The sequence below is a fragment of the Culex quinquefasciatus genome, chromosome 3 (assembly GCF_015732765.1).
Source record: "Culex quinquefasciatus strain JHB chromosome 3, VPISU_Cqui_1.0_pri_paternal, whole genome shotgun sequence".
Lineage (NCBI taxonomy): Eukaryota > Metazoa > Arthropoda > Insecta > Diptera > Culicidae > Culex > Culex quinquefasciatus.
This window is the reverse complement of record NC_051863.1, coordinates 186560365-186578757: the sequence shown is the minus strand read 5'-3', so window position 1 is coordinate 186578757 and position 18393 is coordinate 186560365. Positions and strand designations below refer to the sequence as shown.

Sequence of the window (18393 nt, the reverse complement as noted above, 5' to 3'; positions counted from 1 at the left end):
TTTGCTTTTTAAGTGTTTTTGAAACCGCCTTTAGTCAGGGGTATTAAAAATCACCCAAAATGCAAAAACTTAAAATTTGGTACAAAAATCCAGATTGGAATAGTTGAACTCTTGAACAAAAACAAATTCAAATGTTGGCTAAAATACAATTTAGGGTTAACTTTTTTTTCATTTAAAATTACAATACTATTTGTTCCAAGATATGTTCAGTTAAATCTATTCATAATCTGGAATGGATTGGTTTAGCAAAAAGTATCGTACAATACTTGAACATTATTTTTTATGAAAGTTAGGTCGTTGCAAATATTTTTCAAAGTTTAAGTCGCAATCCATTAAAAAATGCAAGCAGATTAAAAAGTTTTTCTTTGATTGAAATTGCATAAATGAACGATAAACAATGTTTTCTAAATATGTAGTTTACAATCGATTAAAAAAGTTGATGCAATGAAAATTTAAATTATTAACAAATACTATTTTGACTGCCCCCTGATTTTTTGAGGAAAATTTGAAGGGAGATGAAATTTTTAATTAAACTTGAATTGAACTAAACTAAAGATTTTATTAAAAAAAACACGACTTTCTGAGGGGTGAGATTGGGTCATACAAAAATGGTGAAATTTGTATGACCCAATCTCACCCCAGACCTATTGTCACCCCTGTTGATTATAATAGAATTAAAATGAAAAATGTATTTACTAAATAACTTTGAAATTTAGGTAATTTTGAAAAAAAAATACAAAAAGACGGAATAACCAACCATAAATTTGTATCTTCAAGGATATTTAGTTTTTACGTACAATTTTATATTTTCGATATTTGTTGTGAATTTTCTAAAGTGTTATCTCTGATTTTTTTTCTATTCTTCAAAAATAGTATTTGTAATATTTTGAAATAGCAATTCTTAATTCTTAATTTTGTAAGTTTCTTTTAGAGGATTTTCCTTTTTTAAGCAACTTTTAATTTTTTTGTCTGATTGTTTTTACATTCTTTCAGATATTAAATCTTTGAATGGTTTAATGAGAAAAAGTGGGACGCCAAACAAATTTGAACTTTTTTATTTTTCTAGAATTGAGCAGACTGTTTTTGTATTGAGATAAAATCTAATTGTCTACAACTTTTTTAAAGTTTTCTTCTTTTAAGATATGTTATCATTTGTGGAAGTTTTTTAACCTTCAATTTAACCTCAAACAATTTTCGTTGATATTTTATTCTTTCAAACATGATCAGTTTTTAATGAGAAAAAAATTGGATTTTACACATATTTAAGCGTTTTTCTTTCTAAGAAATCTATTCTATTTCCTGGATTTTGTTTTTTCGAGATTTTCTTTTTTCTTAAAATAAAGCTTCAAAAAGTTTGATTTTTTAAATACAATTGTTAGTTTAAGATTCTTTGAACTAAATAAAATTAACAAAAAATCTGTAATATGTTGGTGAGTTCTCTTTGTTTTAAAACAAACAGATATGTTTGTGAGCGGTTCCATTCTTTTAAACAAACCGCATAATTTTGGGGAAAAAACCCTGCTGTCAAACATTCCTGTTCTTTTATTTGAAATATTTTTTGTATGTTCTTCCATTCATTTCAACATGATCAAATTATTAGATTTTTTAAAGGAATATTTGACTTCTTGATTTGTGATTTTTCAATTTTTTTATTTTTTTTTTGAATAAATGTGCAATTTAAAAATCATGTTTTTTTAAAGGTTTTAGTAGAAAATATTTAACTTTATCCATAATTCTGCGATTTTTTTTACTTCAAATTGGTTTGTTTGATTTTTGTGAGTTTGTCACTTCCACACCAATCGCTACTGAGCACTCTCTCTCTCTTTGCTCTCCTTCTCACTCGAATCGGATAGTACAGCGAATGGTTCAGAGAGACCAATTTCGTTTAGTCGCTCAAAGCTGACTGAAAATAGTTTGCGATTGGCTTTGATCATTTGAGAAAATGCTTAAAATCAATGATATCAATAATATTTTGCAGTTTTGTTGTTTACACAACATCAAAGACACATCTGGCTGCAATTTGCACCATACCAAATTCTATTTGACGGCAAACTGCGGTAGTGCAGGCAAAATGAGCACCGCGCTAGTATTTTTTTGGCTCTCTCCTCTCTGCGATTATTCGTGTACGACTCGGGTTGACGGACGGAGCAGGAAAAGAAATTCCAGAAGTATTTGTTTCGCTAGGTGAAGCGATTGACCAAGACGCTGGCTGTCGTGTTCGCTCGCGAATGGTTGCGAATGGTCCAGTCGGCAAAGATTCGTTCGGTAGAGTGTAGGTGATTTCTGATAAGGCTGGTACAAATATTTTTAAAAGTTTTTGTCACCCCCCCCCCCCCCTTCAAAATTGGCCCGAAAAATCAGGGGGCAAAAAAAAAATTTTTACAATAAACTTCAAAATTTCAATGAAAATTCAAGTGCAACCAGCTGAAATCAAATTAAAATACATTCTTCTGCGTTTAAAATCATTTTTAGCATGTTTGGGTTTATTAAAAAATCTTAAGATTTTTTGAAAATTTTCGATGCAAAATCTTTTTTTTCGATGCAATTTTTGTTTTTGTCAGATCTTGGATTTTTTGAAAACTAATGATTGCAAAACAACTGAACTAGTGTAAAATGGCTTTTAAAACACTTTTTTCATTTAAATGTGAAGACTATGGCTTGTTATTTAAATTTTTATATTTTTTTATTTTTTTGCCCCCCCCCCCCTTGACCTCGGCCAGGGCCGAGGGACAAAAACTTTTTTAAATATTTGCATCGGCCTAATTGAACTGAAAATCAGGACCCTTGATACTAGCTACATCTGAATAATGGAAGTAATACACTTTTTTGTCAAATTTATGTGAGTTTTTCCATTTTTCCAAAGCGACATATGCGGAAGAAAAACTCAAAATAAATTTTATAAAAAACAATTCTTAAAAAAATGTTGAATACGAAAACATACAACATATTTTTCGATGATTATGCGATCTTCTTCTTTTTTTCAAAGAATTAAGCAAAATGGAGTTTTAAAGGTTATTTTATTATTTAATAAAAAAAAGTATAAATAAATAAATGATAAAGCAATCAACACTTTGACAACTCCCTCACCTTAATTTCCCACCCAAAAATGTTTAAGGCCACTCAGTCACTGGGGCCGAGATGCGGTTATAAATTTGAAACGTGCGCTCTGGCTCTGGCTTGGCCGAGTTTCACTTTCGTTTTCATGTCGCGACGCGTCGTGTCGCGCCCATTCGCGACGCGCGAAATTAATTTCAAACAAAACGACACGAGGGAGGGGGTTGGTGTGAGTGCGGTTATGGTGTAATAGAAGAAGGTGGTGGTGAAGGACGGTGATGGAGGTGGGGGACTCTGTTTGTTCAATTTAAGAGTGTTTGCCTTTGTTTTTATTGGCAGCCAAACAACAAACACAGCAGGTCTGGCGGTCCTCGGTTCGGCTGTGGGAGGTGGTAAATTTAGGAGGTTTATTAGAAATTATGAGACGGTTTTTTTGCCTTGATGATTTAGGAAAAAGTGTTGTCATTAAATGAATTTGGTTTTATTTTTAGAACCTGTTTTCATTTTTTTAAAGAAAATCTAATAAAATTAATCTTATTTTTTACAACTAAAAAATCATTACGCGATAAAATAATCAATGAATAACTAAATTTAATAAGAAACTCAAATGCCCCTCGTTGCCAGTAAACACTTTCAAACGTGACATAAATACGTTCCATTCAGGTGAATTACGACTTCAACCGGCGGTGAGCAAATGATTACAAAGAATTTCAAATGAGATTTCCTTCCCAAACTCAAAACAGGACTCATCCCGCATCTAACGGTATACCTGTTGCCCTCTTGTTTTGGAGAGTCCCCCCGCTTTTTTTCATGCTGGATGACACATTTCATCGTTTGTTCCCAAAAAGAAACCAACACCACCAAACGCGACTTTAACCGTGTCAAGAACGGAAATCTCACTCGTGAGAGTGAATGAAAAAAAAAAATCAGAATCTAGGTCACTCAAACAGACGCGCGCGCGCGCGCTCTTAGGGAAACACAACTTTGTCTAGATGTGTTGGTGAGTTCCCGCATATCCTTTTCAATCGCAAAACTGGTGAGTGATTCGCGTGACATACTTTGACTCAGTCGCGAGTTGTTTCTTCAGATTGCATTCGAGTGTGGAAAATTAAAAAAAAAATGAAAAGTCATAAAATTCATGCTTTGAGAAATAAAACTGAGGGGGAGCTCTCACTGGGCACTCACCCAAGCGAGTGCGCTCACGTGTTAGAACGGCAAGGATGAGAGAACGAAGTGGAGGAAGGAACAGAATGCGGGAGAAGGGGGGAGAAATGGCGACGCTTGGTGGAATGTGTTGTCTCTTTATTCGTTGCGCGATTCGCGTTAGGGAAGAGCATAGTTTGAATAACAACACAGGCAGAAGAGAGAGAAGAAAAAAAAGTAGAAAAAAAAAACATTGAGAATACAACAAGAAACGGAAGAATCGAGCACGGATGTTCGGGTTCTCTACAACCGGTACCGTATTCTTTGAATTTGCTTGTTTTATTCCTTTTGTTCGCTCGGTATTTTGCTCTTTTTGTTTGGCGATTTTTTTCTGCTTGTAGTAGTTGAAGAGTTTTTGCAGCTCATTTCGAGAGGGACTTGTCATTGTAAGAAGTTCTTAATAAGGTGGGAAAGGATTTCGCGCCACAGATAAACCGACAAGAACAGCGAAAATTCCGATGGAATTCGAGAACCCGCGAAGAGGACTGCGCCCTAGCCCGCACGGCTATCAGACCGGTTTTTGATAAACGTCAATATGAGCTCGGAATCTTTGTCAAATAAGTTTTATTTTGCATCAAATTCTATAAAAAAAAATTTCTTCGACAATATTACATTTACAGCAGTCGACATGTTACAAATTTTTTCAACTGATTTTTTTTTAAACATGCTGAATTGATGGTCAAATGTTATGAAGGCTTGCTCAATATGATTTAATACTTTTTCTAAGCATAGTTGAACACGTAAAACACTTTGTGACTAGCTTAAGTCCATTGGCTGATGTAAAACTTATCTTTGAAATTTAGAGAAACTCGAAATTAGTTTTAAAAACGTGTATTTACATTAAAATAATTCTATTGGCAACTTTTAAACATGAGTTCAAACATAGAAATGAGATTATTCTGCAACAACAATAAATCTCAACTTTAAAATGATTTATATCTCCCGTGAAAGCTGGAGCCTTGAAGCCAACAGACTGTCTCCACCCAACAATCCACAACGGTCCAGCAAACGGCCATCGCAGTTTTCCCTATAGTTTTGCCCCCTCGCAAGAGGATTCGATCCTTTGTTTCAACTAATTACACCCTCCCACTAGTTGATAATTTTATTACCTTCCTGTTTCCTCGGTCCAATCGGCGTCCCTTGTCCCAAGTCACCCAAATTTATCGCAATCCCCGGCGGAGAAACTCCGGCATTCGCACTTGAAAAATATCCCAATAAATTTAACCCCCCCCCCCCCCCTCCTCCCAAAATCCCAAAAGCGCCCCCAAATGTATGCTCTCCAGACATGGAGGCGCTCGGTCGGCCAGCAACAAACTTCCGGCTGACCTTGTCCCAGTTTTGGCCGGGGCGTGTGTTTTCGGTTTGGCACGAGCCAGTAATTTGGGCACCCTGCCGCGCGCCGCCTGGCCACACTGCTACCCGCCGAAAAAGCCCTGCTTCGCTTGGCAGCAATCTAGGCGCTTTCCGGTATTGATTTTTGCGATGCGTCCCCGTCGCTTGCCCCGGTTGCAAGTTGACGTCACGCGGAAAATGGGGAAAAGAATTGGAAAACTTCCTCTTTTTTTTTCGTCAGACTTGTTTGCGAACATTGTGCAAAATAACAGAAAATGTTGATCCTCACGGGGCCCGGAGGGTCGTTTTTTTTGCTTCAAACCTGGTAAACCCTTGAAATTGCAAATGATGATGGCATAACCCACTAACGATGACGATGACGGCGGTGCTAATGATGGCAAGAACGCCGATTGTGCTTCGAGCGGAGCGTCACAGTAAATAAGCTTAAAAAAATTAAAGTTCCAAAAGCAGACGTTCAAACGAATCAAGTACGAAGAGCGACACAAAAGAGAATGACAAAAAATAACGAAACAACAAACTTGGCAAGCGTTCGCGCCGACTTTCCCGTTTGACTTGGCGACTTTTCGACTCATTTTTCAAAAATGGTTGCTTAACGTAATATTCACCGCGAAAAGAAACTAAACATTCCACGCTCATTTTCGCCGTGTCCTCTCCACCATTTTTATTGCATTTTTCAAGCAAGCAAACTGCATCCATCGACCAACTCCGGCCCCTCCCGCCTTCCGGCGAGTGCATACCGGCGACCTAGTTTCGCTCCGTCCAAACAGTGTTTCTTTCGTGGTGGAGGTTGCCAATGTTCTTGGCTGTGCACACCGACCGACACGTTCGCAGTGTATTCTTGCTCACAGATACACTTTCAAAATGTGAGTTTTTTTTTCTAACTTCTAGAGTGGATTTAATGAGAAGAGGGGTGGGCGACAAACAAAAACACTGGAAAAAGTGACGGAAAAGCGACTCTTTTGACTTTGGAGAGAGAGAGAGAGAGTTGCATCCTTTTTAATACCTTTTTTTTGCTCTAATGTCCACGCTTAGTTAAGGGGGAAAGGAGAACATGGTCGATTTAGTCGTGGAGTGGTATTTTGTGTGGCGATTATGGGTTTGTTTATTCTGGGACACGACACACATAAAGACTGGCACAAACAAACATTGCGAATTGGGGCTGGTCGAGCTTTCAGTGATGCTGTGGTCACTTGTGCAACGAAAAAAAAAACGTAATTTTGCCGAAATGTAGACGTTTTAAAACTTTTTTAATGTTTTTTTTCAGATTTCAAAAATAATTAAGTGTTTAATTATCCGAAGAAAAGGTGTTAAAATCATTTTGAGTAATATTGAGCAACGTCTAATGAAAAATAGACTATCGATTCCGATTTTTTTTATTTTCAATTTCAAAGATAAGTTTCAGATCAGTCTTTGAACTTTTGCAAGTCTCAAAACGCTTAACGTGTTCAATTATGCTTAAAATAGGTATTGAAATCATGTTGATGAATATTGAGCAATGTGTAAATAAAATTAGACAATCAATCATGTTTGTTTTTAATTTATTTTAAAGATAAGTTTCAGATCAGCCTTTGAGCTTTGGCAAGTCTAAACGAGTTTTACGTGTTTAACTATCCGAAGAAAAGGTATTAATCCGAAGAAAAGGTATTAATCCGAAGAAAAGGTATGAAAAATAGACAATCAATTCAGATTTTTTTTTATTTAAATTTGAAAGATAAGTTTTACATTAGTCTTTGAACTTCCACAAGTCCAAAATCATTCCAGGTCTACTGAGTACACATTTAGACTCGACCTTCACCGATTTGGACCAAACTTGGAGGGACGTTCATCTATCGATAGTTAACAGAAATCCCAAGTTTGGTGCTGATTAGACCATCCCTCTATTTTTGGCACCGCTCTAATTTTTGACGATTTTCTATTTTTTTTCTTTTAATCATAACTTTGCAAATACTCAAGCAAAAGGCTTTCTACAGGTTGAATTTTATAAAAAAAATGTCCAAGAAATTCGATAAAAATAAAATTTAAACCCTTAATTGCCCACGAATATTATATTTAAACGTTGTAAGTATTAAAAATCTGTTTTGACCAATTCCTTATATTTTTATTTGTTTTATTTTATCACCATCGTGTTTTCCGGACAATTTTACATAATAATCAATGTAGACCTCAAACTAAAATGAACGATTGACGAGATACAGCGATTTTACTGAAACAAGTTTGATTGAACGCAGCACTCGGAAGTACATGGTGTACTTTTCAACACAAAGGGATGAATCCCGCATAGTTCGGTTTTTATATGTGAGAAACTTATTTCGGATTTGAATTCATAGGGCAGAGTGCAGCGCAAAATCAAACTTTTTTTTAGTAAAATCGCTGTATCTCACCAATCGTTCATTTTAGTTTGAGGTCTACATTGATTATTATGTAAAATTGTCCGGTGAACACGATGGTGAAAAAATAAAACAAATAAAAATATAAGGAATTGGTCAAAACTGAATTTTAATACTAAAAACGTTAAAATATAATTTTAAAGGGCAGTTAAGGGTTAAAATTTTATTTTTATCGAATTCCTTGGACAATTTTCTACAAGATGCGACCTGTAGAAAGTTATGATTAAAAGAAAAAAAGTTTTTCAGAAAATCGTCAAAAAAGAGGGCAGTGCCAAAAAAGAGGGATGGTCAGTTCAGCACCAAACTTGGGATTTCTGTTATTTATCGATAGAGTTTGGTCCAAATCGGTGAAGGTCGAGTCCAAAAGTGTACTCAGTTGAGATGGAATGACCCATAGGTATTAAAATTATTTTGATAAATATTGAGCAATATCCAAATAAGGTTAGACAATGAAATCAGTTTTTTTTCAATTTCAAAGATAAGTTTCAGATCCGCATTCAAACTTTTGCAAGTCAAAAAATATTTTACGTGTTTAATTATGCGTCAAACTGGTATTGAAAACATGTAGAATAACATTGAGCAATGCTTAAATAAAATTGATCTATATATTCAGTATTGAAAAAAATCAATTGATGAAGTCGGAACATGCTATGCGCTGCAAATAAAATTTAAAATAAATTAAATAATCGCAAGATACAATTCAAGATCAACTCTCTCATAAGCATAACTGATCGCAAAGAACATGCCAACAGTCTGTGTGGGAAAAATGAAAATTTATTCCTGCTCGCAAGAGACAATAATTTATTCTCAAGTATCCTGCGTCCCCAGCCCAAAGTTTCCCACCACCCAGTATTACTCATCGCGTTTGGCTCTCGCAACAGAAGAAATTTTCCTCTTTTTTTCTGTTTTGCTCGACTCATAAGAGAAATGCCATCCGGAAAAGCGGGAAAAATTGCATTAGCTCAGCCAGTATGTCCCGGAAATGCCATGCATGAAAAATTCTCAAATGACGACGACGACGACGCCGATTGTCTCCACGATGGCGCCAGCAGAATTTAACTGGGAAAAGTGTTGAACCTTTTTTTTTTGCGAGCAAATCGTAAAATCACCAGAACTTTCCCTGACCTACCTTTAGCCCCTAATTGAAAGACGACTCTCTGCCTTTTTTTTTCTTCTTAAATTAATTCACGTTTCAATTTCGCAAATGGTGCCAATTGAGAGGGAAATTTAAATTCTGCAATGCACTTCGTCGTCATTCACATTCGTCGTCGTTTTGCGTTCAGTTACACAAATTTGAGCCGCGTTCGTCCTGGCTTGTTTCGAGTCGGTTAATAATGACCCAATTTCGAGCGCGGTCTCCTTTCCCGTAGTGGGCCGTATGTGATTTTTATTTCTTGTACATGTGTGTGGTACATAACGTCGTCATCACCATCATCATCGCCATCATTATTTCGTTGAGAAGTGAAACACAAAAAAAAACTAAATCTCAGAATGAGAGCACCCTTTGAAAAAAGGAAGAAAAAAAAGTTGGCAAGAAGTACATCATTTTGATGCAACTTTTACATGCATTCATGTGTGTGTCACCTCGTTTTGCGTTTTTTTTTTTTTTTTGAGAATATGATGAGGTGTCAAGCTTGATGTGCTACTCCCGGAGGAGGTTAGGCAGGGATTGATGGTGTCCTCTGTGAGAGGGGAGAGAAATTGGAACAAATTTGAAATGTTTATTTTGCACTAAGGAGGTGACGGAAATAATTCAAAAGAGAAGTTTTTGATTGTGTAATGTAGGTCACATTACGTTTTTTTTCGAAGATTGATTTTCTGAAAAAGAGTAAAAAAGTCGACAAAACAGTTATGTTAAGAGTTAAGAGTAATTCTCTTATGAAATCCACTCCGTAACACCTGATACAAATCTACTCCAAAACAGTGAAAACTTAATCACCTTAAAGCTCACTCAAATCGCATGTAATAATAATCGCAATTTAATCTCCAACTGTCACATTTCAACTTTCAAAAATGCATACAACCTGTAAGAAGTGCGTCGCGTTGTTGGTTGACATCCGCCGAAAAACTGTTTTTGGGGCCCCCAGAAAAGGGAAAGGGACAACAGACGGTGCGTGATTACAAAACAAACCTGTTCGCGGTCAACATTCGGCGCGGGCCAGCTGGACTGGAAACCGCATTTTAACTGTAATGATAAGGGCATGCACAGACCTCTTAAAAAGGGTCCATCCGAAATTTGAGGAAAATTTGGTCAAAAGTCGATTTGGTCGACTTTGTCGACGAAGCGCCACCCACCCCAAATTTGGGTCGCTGCTGGTTAATGTGGGTGTTAATTGACGAGGGTGCAAGACTGTGTGTGTGTGCCTTCAGTATAAGGTTTCACTTTCGATTTCGTTCGTCCAACGCAAGTCAACGCGACGCGCGTGATCAGACAGCTTGAAAGACAGGTTTTTCGGCACATTTTTTCGGTAGGTCGGTCGGTCAGTTTGGACTGTCTGTTGGTTTGTGTGAGTGTGTTGGGGTCCGAAAAGTGACCATATGATGGACCAGGGGGCGACTGTGCGTGGTGGTTACTTTGGGCATCGAAGCTTAAGCATATGATCCTGAATTTTCAGAATATTGTATGAATATTTATTTCTACACAGTAAAAAAAAACTTTTTGATAACACATCTGGAACAGGGTACATCTTTTATGTCAGAAAAAAAAATGTAATTTTACAACAGAAAATGTTTAATTTTACCACTTTTCATGTGTAATACCACTAATTTAGTCTAGATTGAAGTAAAATTACATCATAATCGAGGTAAAACTCAACCTTCCAAATTTACACAATTTTTTGCTATGATAACCATATTACACAGCTAAAAAAGTAGTAATCCAGCTGCGTGTAAAAGGCCTGGGTGCAAAATAAATATTGCATTATTTTATGCAATTTTATGTGATTTTACGCTCTGAAATATGTAGCCCATCAGTACGGGGGAAACCTACTTGACCGAAATGTCGCATATATGAGCGTTTATCCTTCCAGATTTTCATCGGTCTGATGGCCGATGGGCTAAGGCGCCAGTCCTTACTGTTGGTGCTAGGTTTGAATCCCGTCGGTTGCAACTTTTTTTTTGTGTGTTGCAAAAATTATACATGCAGTGTGTAATATTAAGTGTTTATTTTAACGAAGGTGATGTGCATGCTTTTGCATGCAATTTTACCATCGGATTTTTTGCTGTGTAGAAAAATCAGATATATTCCCTTAAATTAGCATATTAAATTCAACTTAAAAAAAGTTCAATTTTGGAACGTTGAAAATTTGGTAGGTTAAATATTACCTCTTTTTATAAGTAATTTTACATAAAAATGTAAACCTGATGAAAATTCGCCAAAATCTGATAAAAATTCACCATTCCCTGATGCATTTTTTCGACACAAAATTTGATAAATATTAGCATCATTTTATTTTTTCTCTGTAATTTACCAAAATTGTAAATACTTAAATTGCATATTCTATCTTTGAATGCAATTAAGGCCATTACAATTTCTTTTCATATTGTTTGTCCTATATTTACAATTCAATACAAAAAAAAAATACTTTACATTTCCTGTAAGGTGTTTTGTTTTTTTGCAATCTAGAGTCTAATTATTCAAGATTTTTGAAAAATGCCTTTAATTGTTGAAGAATGGAAAAATTAACATTATAAAATGATTTCTGAATAGTGAACAATCCTTCAATATTTTAGTTTATTTCTCTTCATATTTTTGTAGTTTTTTTTCCAAGGAAAGGGTAACAATAACTTTAAATAAAATTTGTTTTTGCCGAGTTTCTGTTTTTATCCACCCTTTGCTTAATTTTCGTGATAATACAAATAATTATTGCCAAAAATAAATCTATAATGAAAAAACTTTTACATATTTTTGTACACTATTAAAAATACAGTGAATAATGTGTTTATTTAGCATTTTTAGCCGCTCATCAAATTCTTAATTTTGGGACCCCGCATCAAAAGTTCACGCAAACTTTAAAATCAATATTTTCATAAATTTATAAACATTTTTTGTTTCTTTTTGTGTGAAAAAAATCTTCTTTTTCGACGTAAGAAGAATTTAAATAAAAATAAATCCTGGAGAATGTTGACAGAATCTGCGTCAAAAAATAAAAATGTAAGTTTACAGCTTATTGTGTGTAACTTTAAATATTACACATAAATTGAGGTAGGATTTCAAAACATTTTTTTTATTTGTATGAAAAAATCTAGATTTCCAAGGTAGGTTCTTCAAACGCTTATAAATATTAAATTTTATTTTATTTGAATTATGCTTCAACTTTCAAATATTTTTTGGGGCAACCAAGTTATTATTTCGTCAGACTGGGGTTTTGCCTTAAAATATTGGTGCATTTTTTTGAAATTGGTAAAGCAACTGCTTTTTTTCAACAAATAGTTTTACTTTTGGCTAAAAATAATAAATTGATTTTTAATCGTGAAATCTTCAAACCTCAAATTAAATTAAAAGCATAATTTCTGCAGATAATGTTTGAACGTTTAAATATAAGGTTACACACCCATTGACAGCACACTACACAGCGAAAAAAGTTAAATTTTTAAAATGTTGGAAAATTTGATGGTTGATGACCCCTTTTTCAATGTAATTTTACCTCAATTCGTGTAAAAAAGTTGACGTTTTACACTAAAAGAATGAGTGCAATATTACACATTTTTTCTGACACAAAGTTCCGATAAAATTTCTGGCAATTCTGGCAAGCAAAACAGATTTAAGGTGAGCAGTGCAAGGTGACAATTTAGCTTAAATTTTTTTTTAACATATTTTTTTTCTCGTTTTGTATAACTTAGTTTACCATTTAAAAATATTGAACATTTTAAAAATTATAACCTTTAAAAAAGAATTTTGTTGGCACGTTAATTTTGTCAACATAAAAATAAAATGGAACGGAAACTAAATATTATGAATTTTGTCGAAATTTGAAGTTGAACATGACCTTTGGGAACTTGACAAACCTGGCTTTTCCAAATTTACGTGGCAACCTGGCAACCCTGTTCCCAGATTTAGATAATATTTCCATGAGTTTTTTATTGGATAGACGAGCCACAGTTCAAATCACTTTTACAGATTTCTACAAATTAAAAACAACTGTTTCGATGAATTTACAAGAGAATTTTGACTTTGCAAACTTTTGTTCGGAATATTTATTATTTAGACAATTTTGGAATGCTGTAATTTAAAGTTTAGTGGCTTAGAGGCCAAATTAGAATTATGATGCTTCAAAAAAATATTTCCAGAAATTGTCAAACAGGGTGTTAATTATATCCATTGAATTATTAAATCATCAATTAGATGAATTTGGGTTGAAAACTTAGAACGTTTTCAAAAAAACTCACCATTTTTTTAAATAAAATTCTTACTTTCATCTAAGGACGATTTAAGTCTCAAACCACCCCCATTGAACGGTTCTCTTCCCTCCTCCTCCACCTCCCCAAAAGATATCGCGTCCGCGATCGCCCGATGAAGTAAGCGATTGAGTAAGTCGCCGGAGTCGACTCGTCGAAATAAAGAAAAATTCGGGTGAATGGAGCAGCGCAGAAAGAAATTCTGCGACTGGAGAGTTGGCGAAAAACGGGTCTCGCCCTGGTTCGTTACTTTTTGGCAATCTGTCTCTGTTTCGGGAGAACCGAAGTCGACGACGTCGGCCCACATGTGGGCCCGCGCTTTTCGGCCAACCTTTCTCTTTCGTGGAGCGCTGGAGATTGCAAGCGTTTTTTTTTTTTGGAGGTCTTCGGCGGGGTCTTTCGACAGAGACAGACTATTTCGGCGCGGTGCGTTTTGTCTGGTCTGTTTTGTTATGTGTAGAGACACGCTGGAATGCTTTTTTTGGGCAGGGATGATGATGGGGAGGTTGGTTAGGTTAGGTTAGAGGCGCGCGCGATGGTTGCACAGATGTTGCAATATGCTGCTGCTGCCTAGTTTCGGTCGGTTTTGGGACGGCGAGCCGAGGAGATACTAGGAATTTTTGGGGCCAACTGACGGTGCTGCTAGTTTTTTTTATGCTGGATGGAGTTTAAAATTAGCAGATTCGACGAATCATTTGATAATTTATTGCACTAAAGTCGAGTTAAGCTCTTCAAAAGAACTGAAGCTCAAAAGAAGACTGCTTTTTTCTATTTTATTTTTAGTTTGTAATCACTTTATAATATACCAAATATTTTATAGCCATTATCAAGAAAATAAGTGTTAGATCTAATTTTACATTTCTGTGCAATACAATAATTTTTTTTTTTGGCAAAATACCTTCTTTTCATTTATTATTTAAATTTTAAAATCGAGGATGCTGAGAGGGAACTCTACGGAAATTGTTTCTTCTAGGTTTCGTATCGACGCTATTATTCAATTAGGCTGGTACACATTTATTTAAAGTTTTTGTCACCTCCCTTCAACGTCGGCCTGAAAAATCAAGGGGTATTTTTTTTTCCAAAAAAGTTTACCCTTTTAATGCACTTTTAAGTGCAACCAACTCAAATAGATTCAAAATGCATTTCCTTTTTTTTCAAAAATTATGATTGCAGTTCTAGTAATTTCCTTCCACCACGACCTCTACCAGAGACGAGGACAAAAACTTTCAAAAATATTAGCATCGGCTTTGTTATTTATATAAAACTTTGACATTTTTTAAAAAGTGTATGACCGCCAATTGTGAATTTTTTAACAATAAGACTGGTGTGAAATGCATGTTGAAACTCCTTTATTCGTTCAAATTTAGCCCTATTGTAGTCCCAATTTTTGTTTTAATTCAAGACTCTTAACGTTTATGAGAATTTGCCAATTATTGTTCTAGTTTGACATCTATAAATCTACATGGAAATATTGGGCAACTCAAATTTTAGTATTAAACGACCCTTCAAAATTTTCTCATGAAATTAGAAGATGAAAATATTATTGCTGAAAATAATATTTCACCTTATAAAGACTTAAACAATCCGTTGTTACCAATTTAGAATAACTCTGTAGATTCTTATTTTATTTTATTTTTGGGCCACAGGTCGACAAAAAATATTAAACCTTAGAAAAAAAATCATAAATTAATTAATATATTGCAAATTATTGACTGCAGTTTAACTGAACCAATGATTGAAATAATGTTTTGATTCAATTTAGTTTTATTAGTGTATAATAAATTTACAATTTGTAAGTTTTTCGTTAATAATGTAGTTTTGGCAGTCCTTTCAGCTATGTTTTGATTAAAATTTACATTCAATTTTTACATCTAATAGATTTTTTTAAATGGTGTAAAAAAGAAAAAAAAATATTTTAAACATTTCAAACTAATTTCTGCTTTAAATTTCCGTGAGGAAAAAGGGTCAAACTTTGAGTTTCTACAATTTCCAAAAATATAAACATAAAATCTGCACTTTTATGAAAAAGTTTAAAAGTGATCTTAAATTTTCAAATATGAAGGTTCAGACCAGTTTCAAACATGTTCTGAAAAGTAGACTATTATTTTACACGAAAAAATAAAAATTAGCTAAACTAGTTAAAAATGGTTAAGTTACACATAAAAAAAAATCATGGTAATATTACGTCTGGGAAGGGGTACATCTAGAGCGTCCAATTTCCCGGGGTTACATAATTCCCGGGAAACGGGAAATTTTCAACAAATTTCCCGGGAAATCCCGGGAATTCCCGGGGAATTTGAAATTTAACGAAAATTATTCAGATCCTGTTTCTGTTTCTGCAACAAAATTGTATAGAACAGTAACTTTAATGGTCAAAATGAGTGTGAGGGTCATTTAATGGCTTGATTGCTTGTAAAAAATCAAGCAACTTTGAGAAAATATATAAAAATTATAATTGTTAATGCTGCCTTTCAAATCGTATCAAGTAAAAAAAAATTTTAAAAGTATTTTTTAAATCAAAGTGGACAGTGAAAATCTATGCTCTACAACCATAAAATTGCTTTTAAATTTGTCTCAGTGACCATAAAGCTGAAAAGAAAAAAAAAACAATCACAACTCAAAATTTACAGATATTTGAAGCGAGTTCTTGAAATTTGGTTGCATTCTTTGATATATTTCATTTTCGTTTTTTTATGATTTTTCATGGTTTCATTTATTGTATGATTTTAGGTAAATGGTTGTATGGCCTAATAAATTAATTAGAGTAAAATAATTTACAAAGTGTAAAAGTGGTTGACATTAAACGACATTTTTTTTTTCATAATAAACCCTCTAACGTCCTTGGACGATCACGTGCATCATTAATTTATAACTTCAAATTATAATTTCTCGAAATATTTTAAACAAATTCTTCTAGCATAACCCTTTTTGAAAAATTGTATTATATCAATTCAGCTTTCATCCAATTTGGTCAAGGTAAACAAAAATGCTGAACAAATTTCAATTTTGATCTTGGCCGGAAGAGGTAAATATCTTATTTTCAAATGATATAACAAAAAAAATCGTTTAAATAGGTTGGGCGTCATCCATACTATTCATACTTTATAGATGAAACCTTGTCAAAATAATAGCGAAATTGTTGTTGCCCAACGGCCAACATATAAGCAAACAATATTCCTAGTTATGAATGCTTCAAAAATAAATACTATCTGCATTCAACCTTGATATGAAATTAACAGACAAACTGATTAGTTCAATATGAACAGCAGATTGAAGTGAATAAAATCAAATCAGGTTATGTAATTATAATTTTTTATATGAACTTTCAAAACATTGGTGCCAAAAAAGGCAGGAAAATGTATACTTCCGCATGTATTTCGGGAATTCCCGGGAAATTTACATATTTCCCGGGAAACGGGAAATATTTTTATCCGGGAAATCCCGGGAATTCCCGGGAATCTTTTTCCCGGGACGGGAAATTGGACGCTCTAGGTACATCTTTTATGTCAGAAAAAAGGTGTAATTTTACCTCTGGAAATGTGTAATTTTTCCACTTTTCTGGTGTAATGTCACTTTTTCAGTCTAAATTGAGGTAAAATTACGTCATAAAAGAGGTAATATTCAACCTTCCAAAATTAAAGCTTCCAAATTTACATTTTTTTTTTCTGTGTATCTCAAAGGTGAAAGGATTAATTTCACCAATTATGTAGTTTATTTAAGATTTTTGGGCTTCGAAGCAAGTAAGTATAAAAAAATGTCCCATAAACAAAGTTTGTTCTGTAAAAAAAAAAAACATAACAAAGATCCTTCAACAATTTCATTGCGTAGGGAAGTTGTTCCTCACAACTTTGTAGAAAATATGTTGGGTCTTCTCACCCTTCAATAATAAGTTTAAAAAGTAAAGCAAATCTTTCAGTGTCGAAATTATTTTTTTGGTTTACAACGAGTTGTAAATTTAAAGAATATGGTTTAAATAAAACTTGAAAATTATTTATTCAAAAAATAAAAACTATTTAATTGCCATTTTTAAAAATCAATTGCATGTATTCAATCAGAATTATTTTATTTACTTTACTTTGAAATAATTTCACCCGAAAAGTTCAACAATTTTGGGATAGTTTAAACTTGAGATTTTAAACACCAAACAAATCTAATATACAACAAGTTCTTGTGAACCCGGAATTCTGTCCCTTTGATTGATCTTAAAATTGAAAAATTATTTTGATGTTTTGTAAGAATTAAAAAGAAAAGAATTTTAATTTTTTATCGATAATTCTTTAAAATGTACATTGAACATTAATCTACTGTACATAAGCCAGTTTTAGTAACAATCATCTTTTTTTCTGTAACAGTTTAAATCATGAATAATACCTAAAATAACTTAAGTAAGAAAAATTAAATCTATTTTTTTAAAATCGTTAATAAGTTTCTAAAACTCTTTGTAATTTTTTACAAACAAACACGTTGATAACCTTGATATATTTGCATGAAATATATCTTAATATTTCAAATCAAATTTGTTTCGATTTATGAAGGTGGTAATATTGGACGGGCTCTCAGACAAGATTCTTCACAGAAAAAAAAATCATGGTAATATTACATCTGGGAAGGGGTACATCTTTTATGTCAGAAAAAAGGTGTAATTTTACCTCTAGAAATGTGTAATTTTACCACTTTTCTGGTGTAATGCAACTTTTTCAGTCTAAATTGAGGTAAAATTACATCATAAAAGAGGTAATATTCAACCTACCCAAATTACAGCTTCCAAATTTTCATTATTTTTTACTGTGTTGGTAAAGAAAAAACCGAAAACCATTTGTTTCAACTCCGTCGTAAAACCACTGACCTTTGTCATTTTCATGTCATTTTCGAATATAAAAGAGCCTATTTTTCGGTACCAAAAATATCAGAATCATATAGTAACTCTTTTCATAATAAATGCTGAAAAGTTCTACTTTTCAGCATTGAAATGGATGCTGGAAAGTTGAACTGGTACTTG

The 18393-nt window shown here is 33.7% G+C and overlaps 1 protein-coding gene across 4 annotated transcripts in view; it reads right to left on the bottom strand.

Moving 5' to 3' along the window:
* Positions 1-18393, bottom strand: part of LOC6048059 (nuclear hormone receptor FTZ-F1) — a 271909-nt gene that overhangs the window by 99012 nt on the left and 154504 nt on the right. The window lies entirely within an intron of this gene.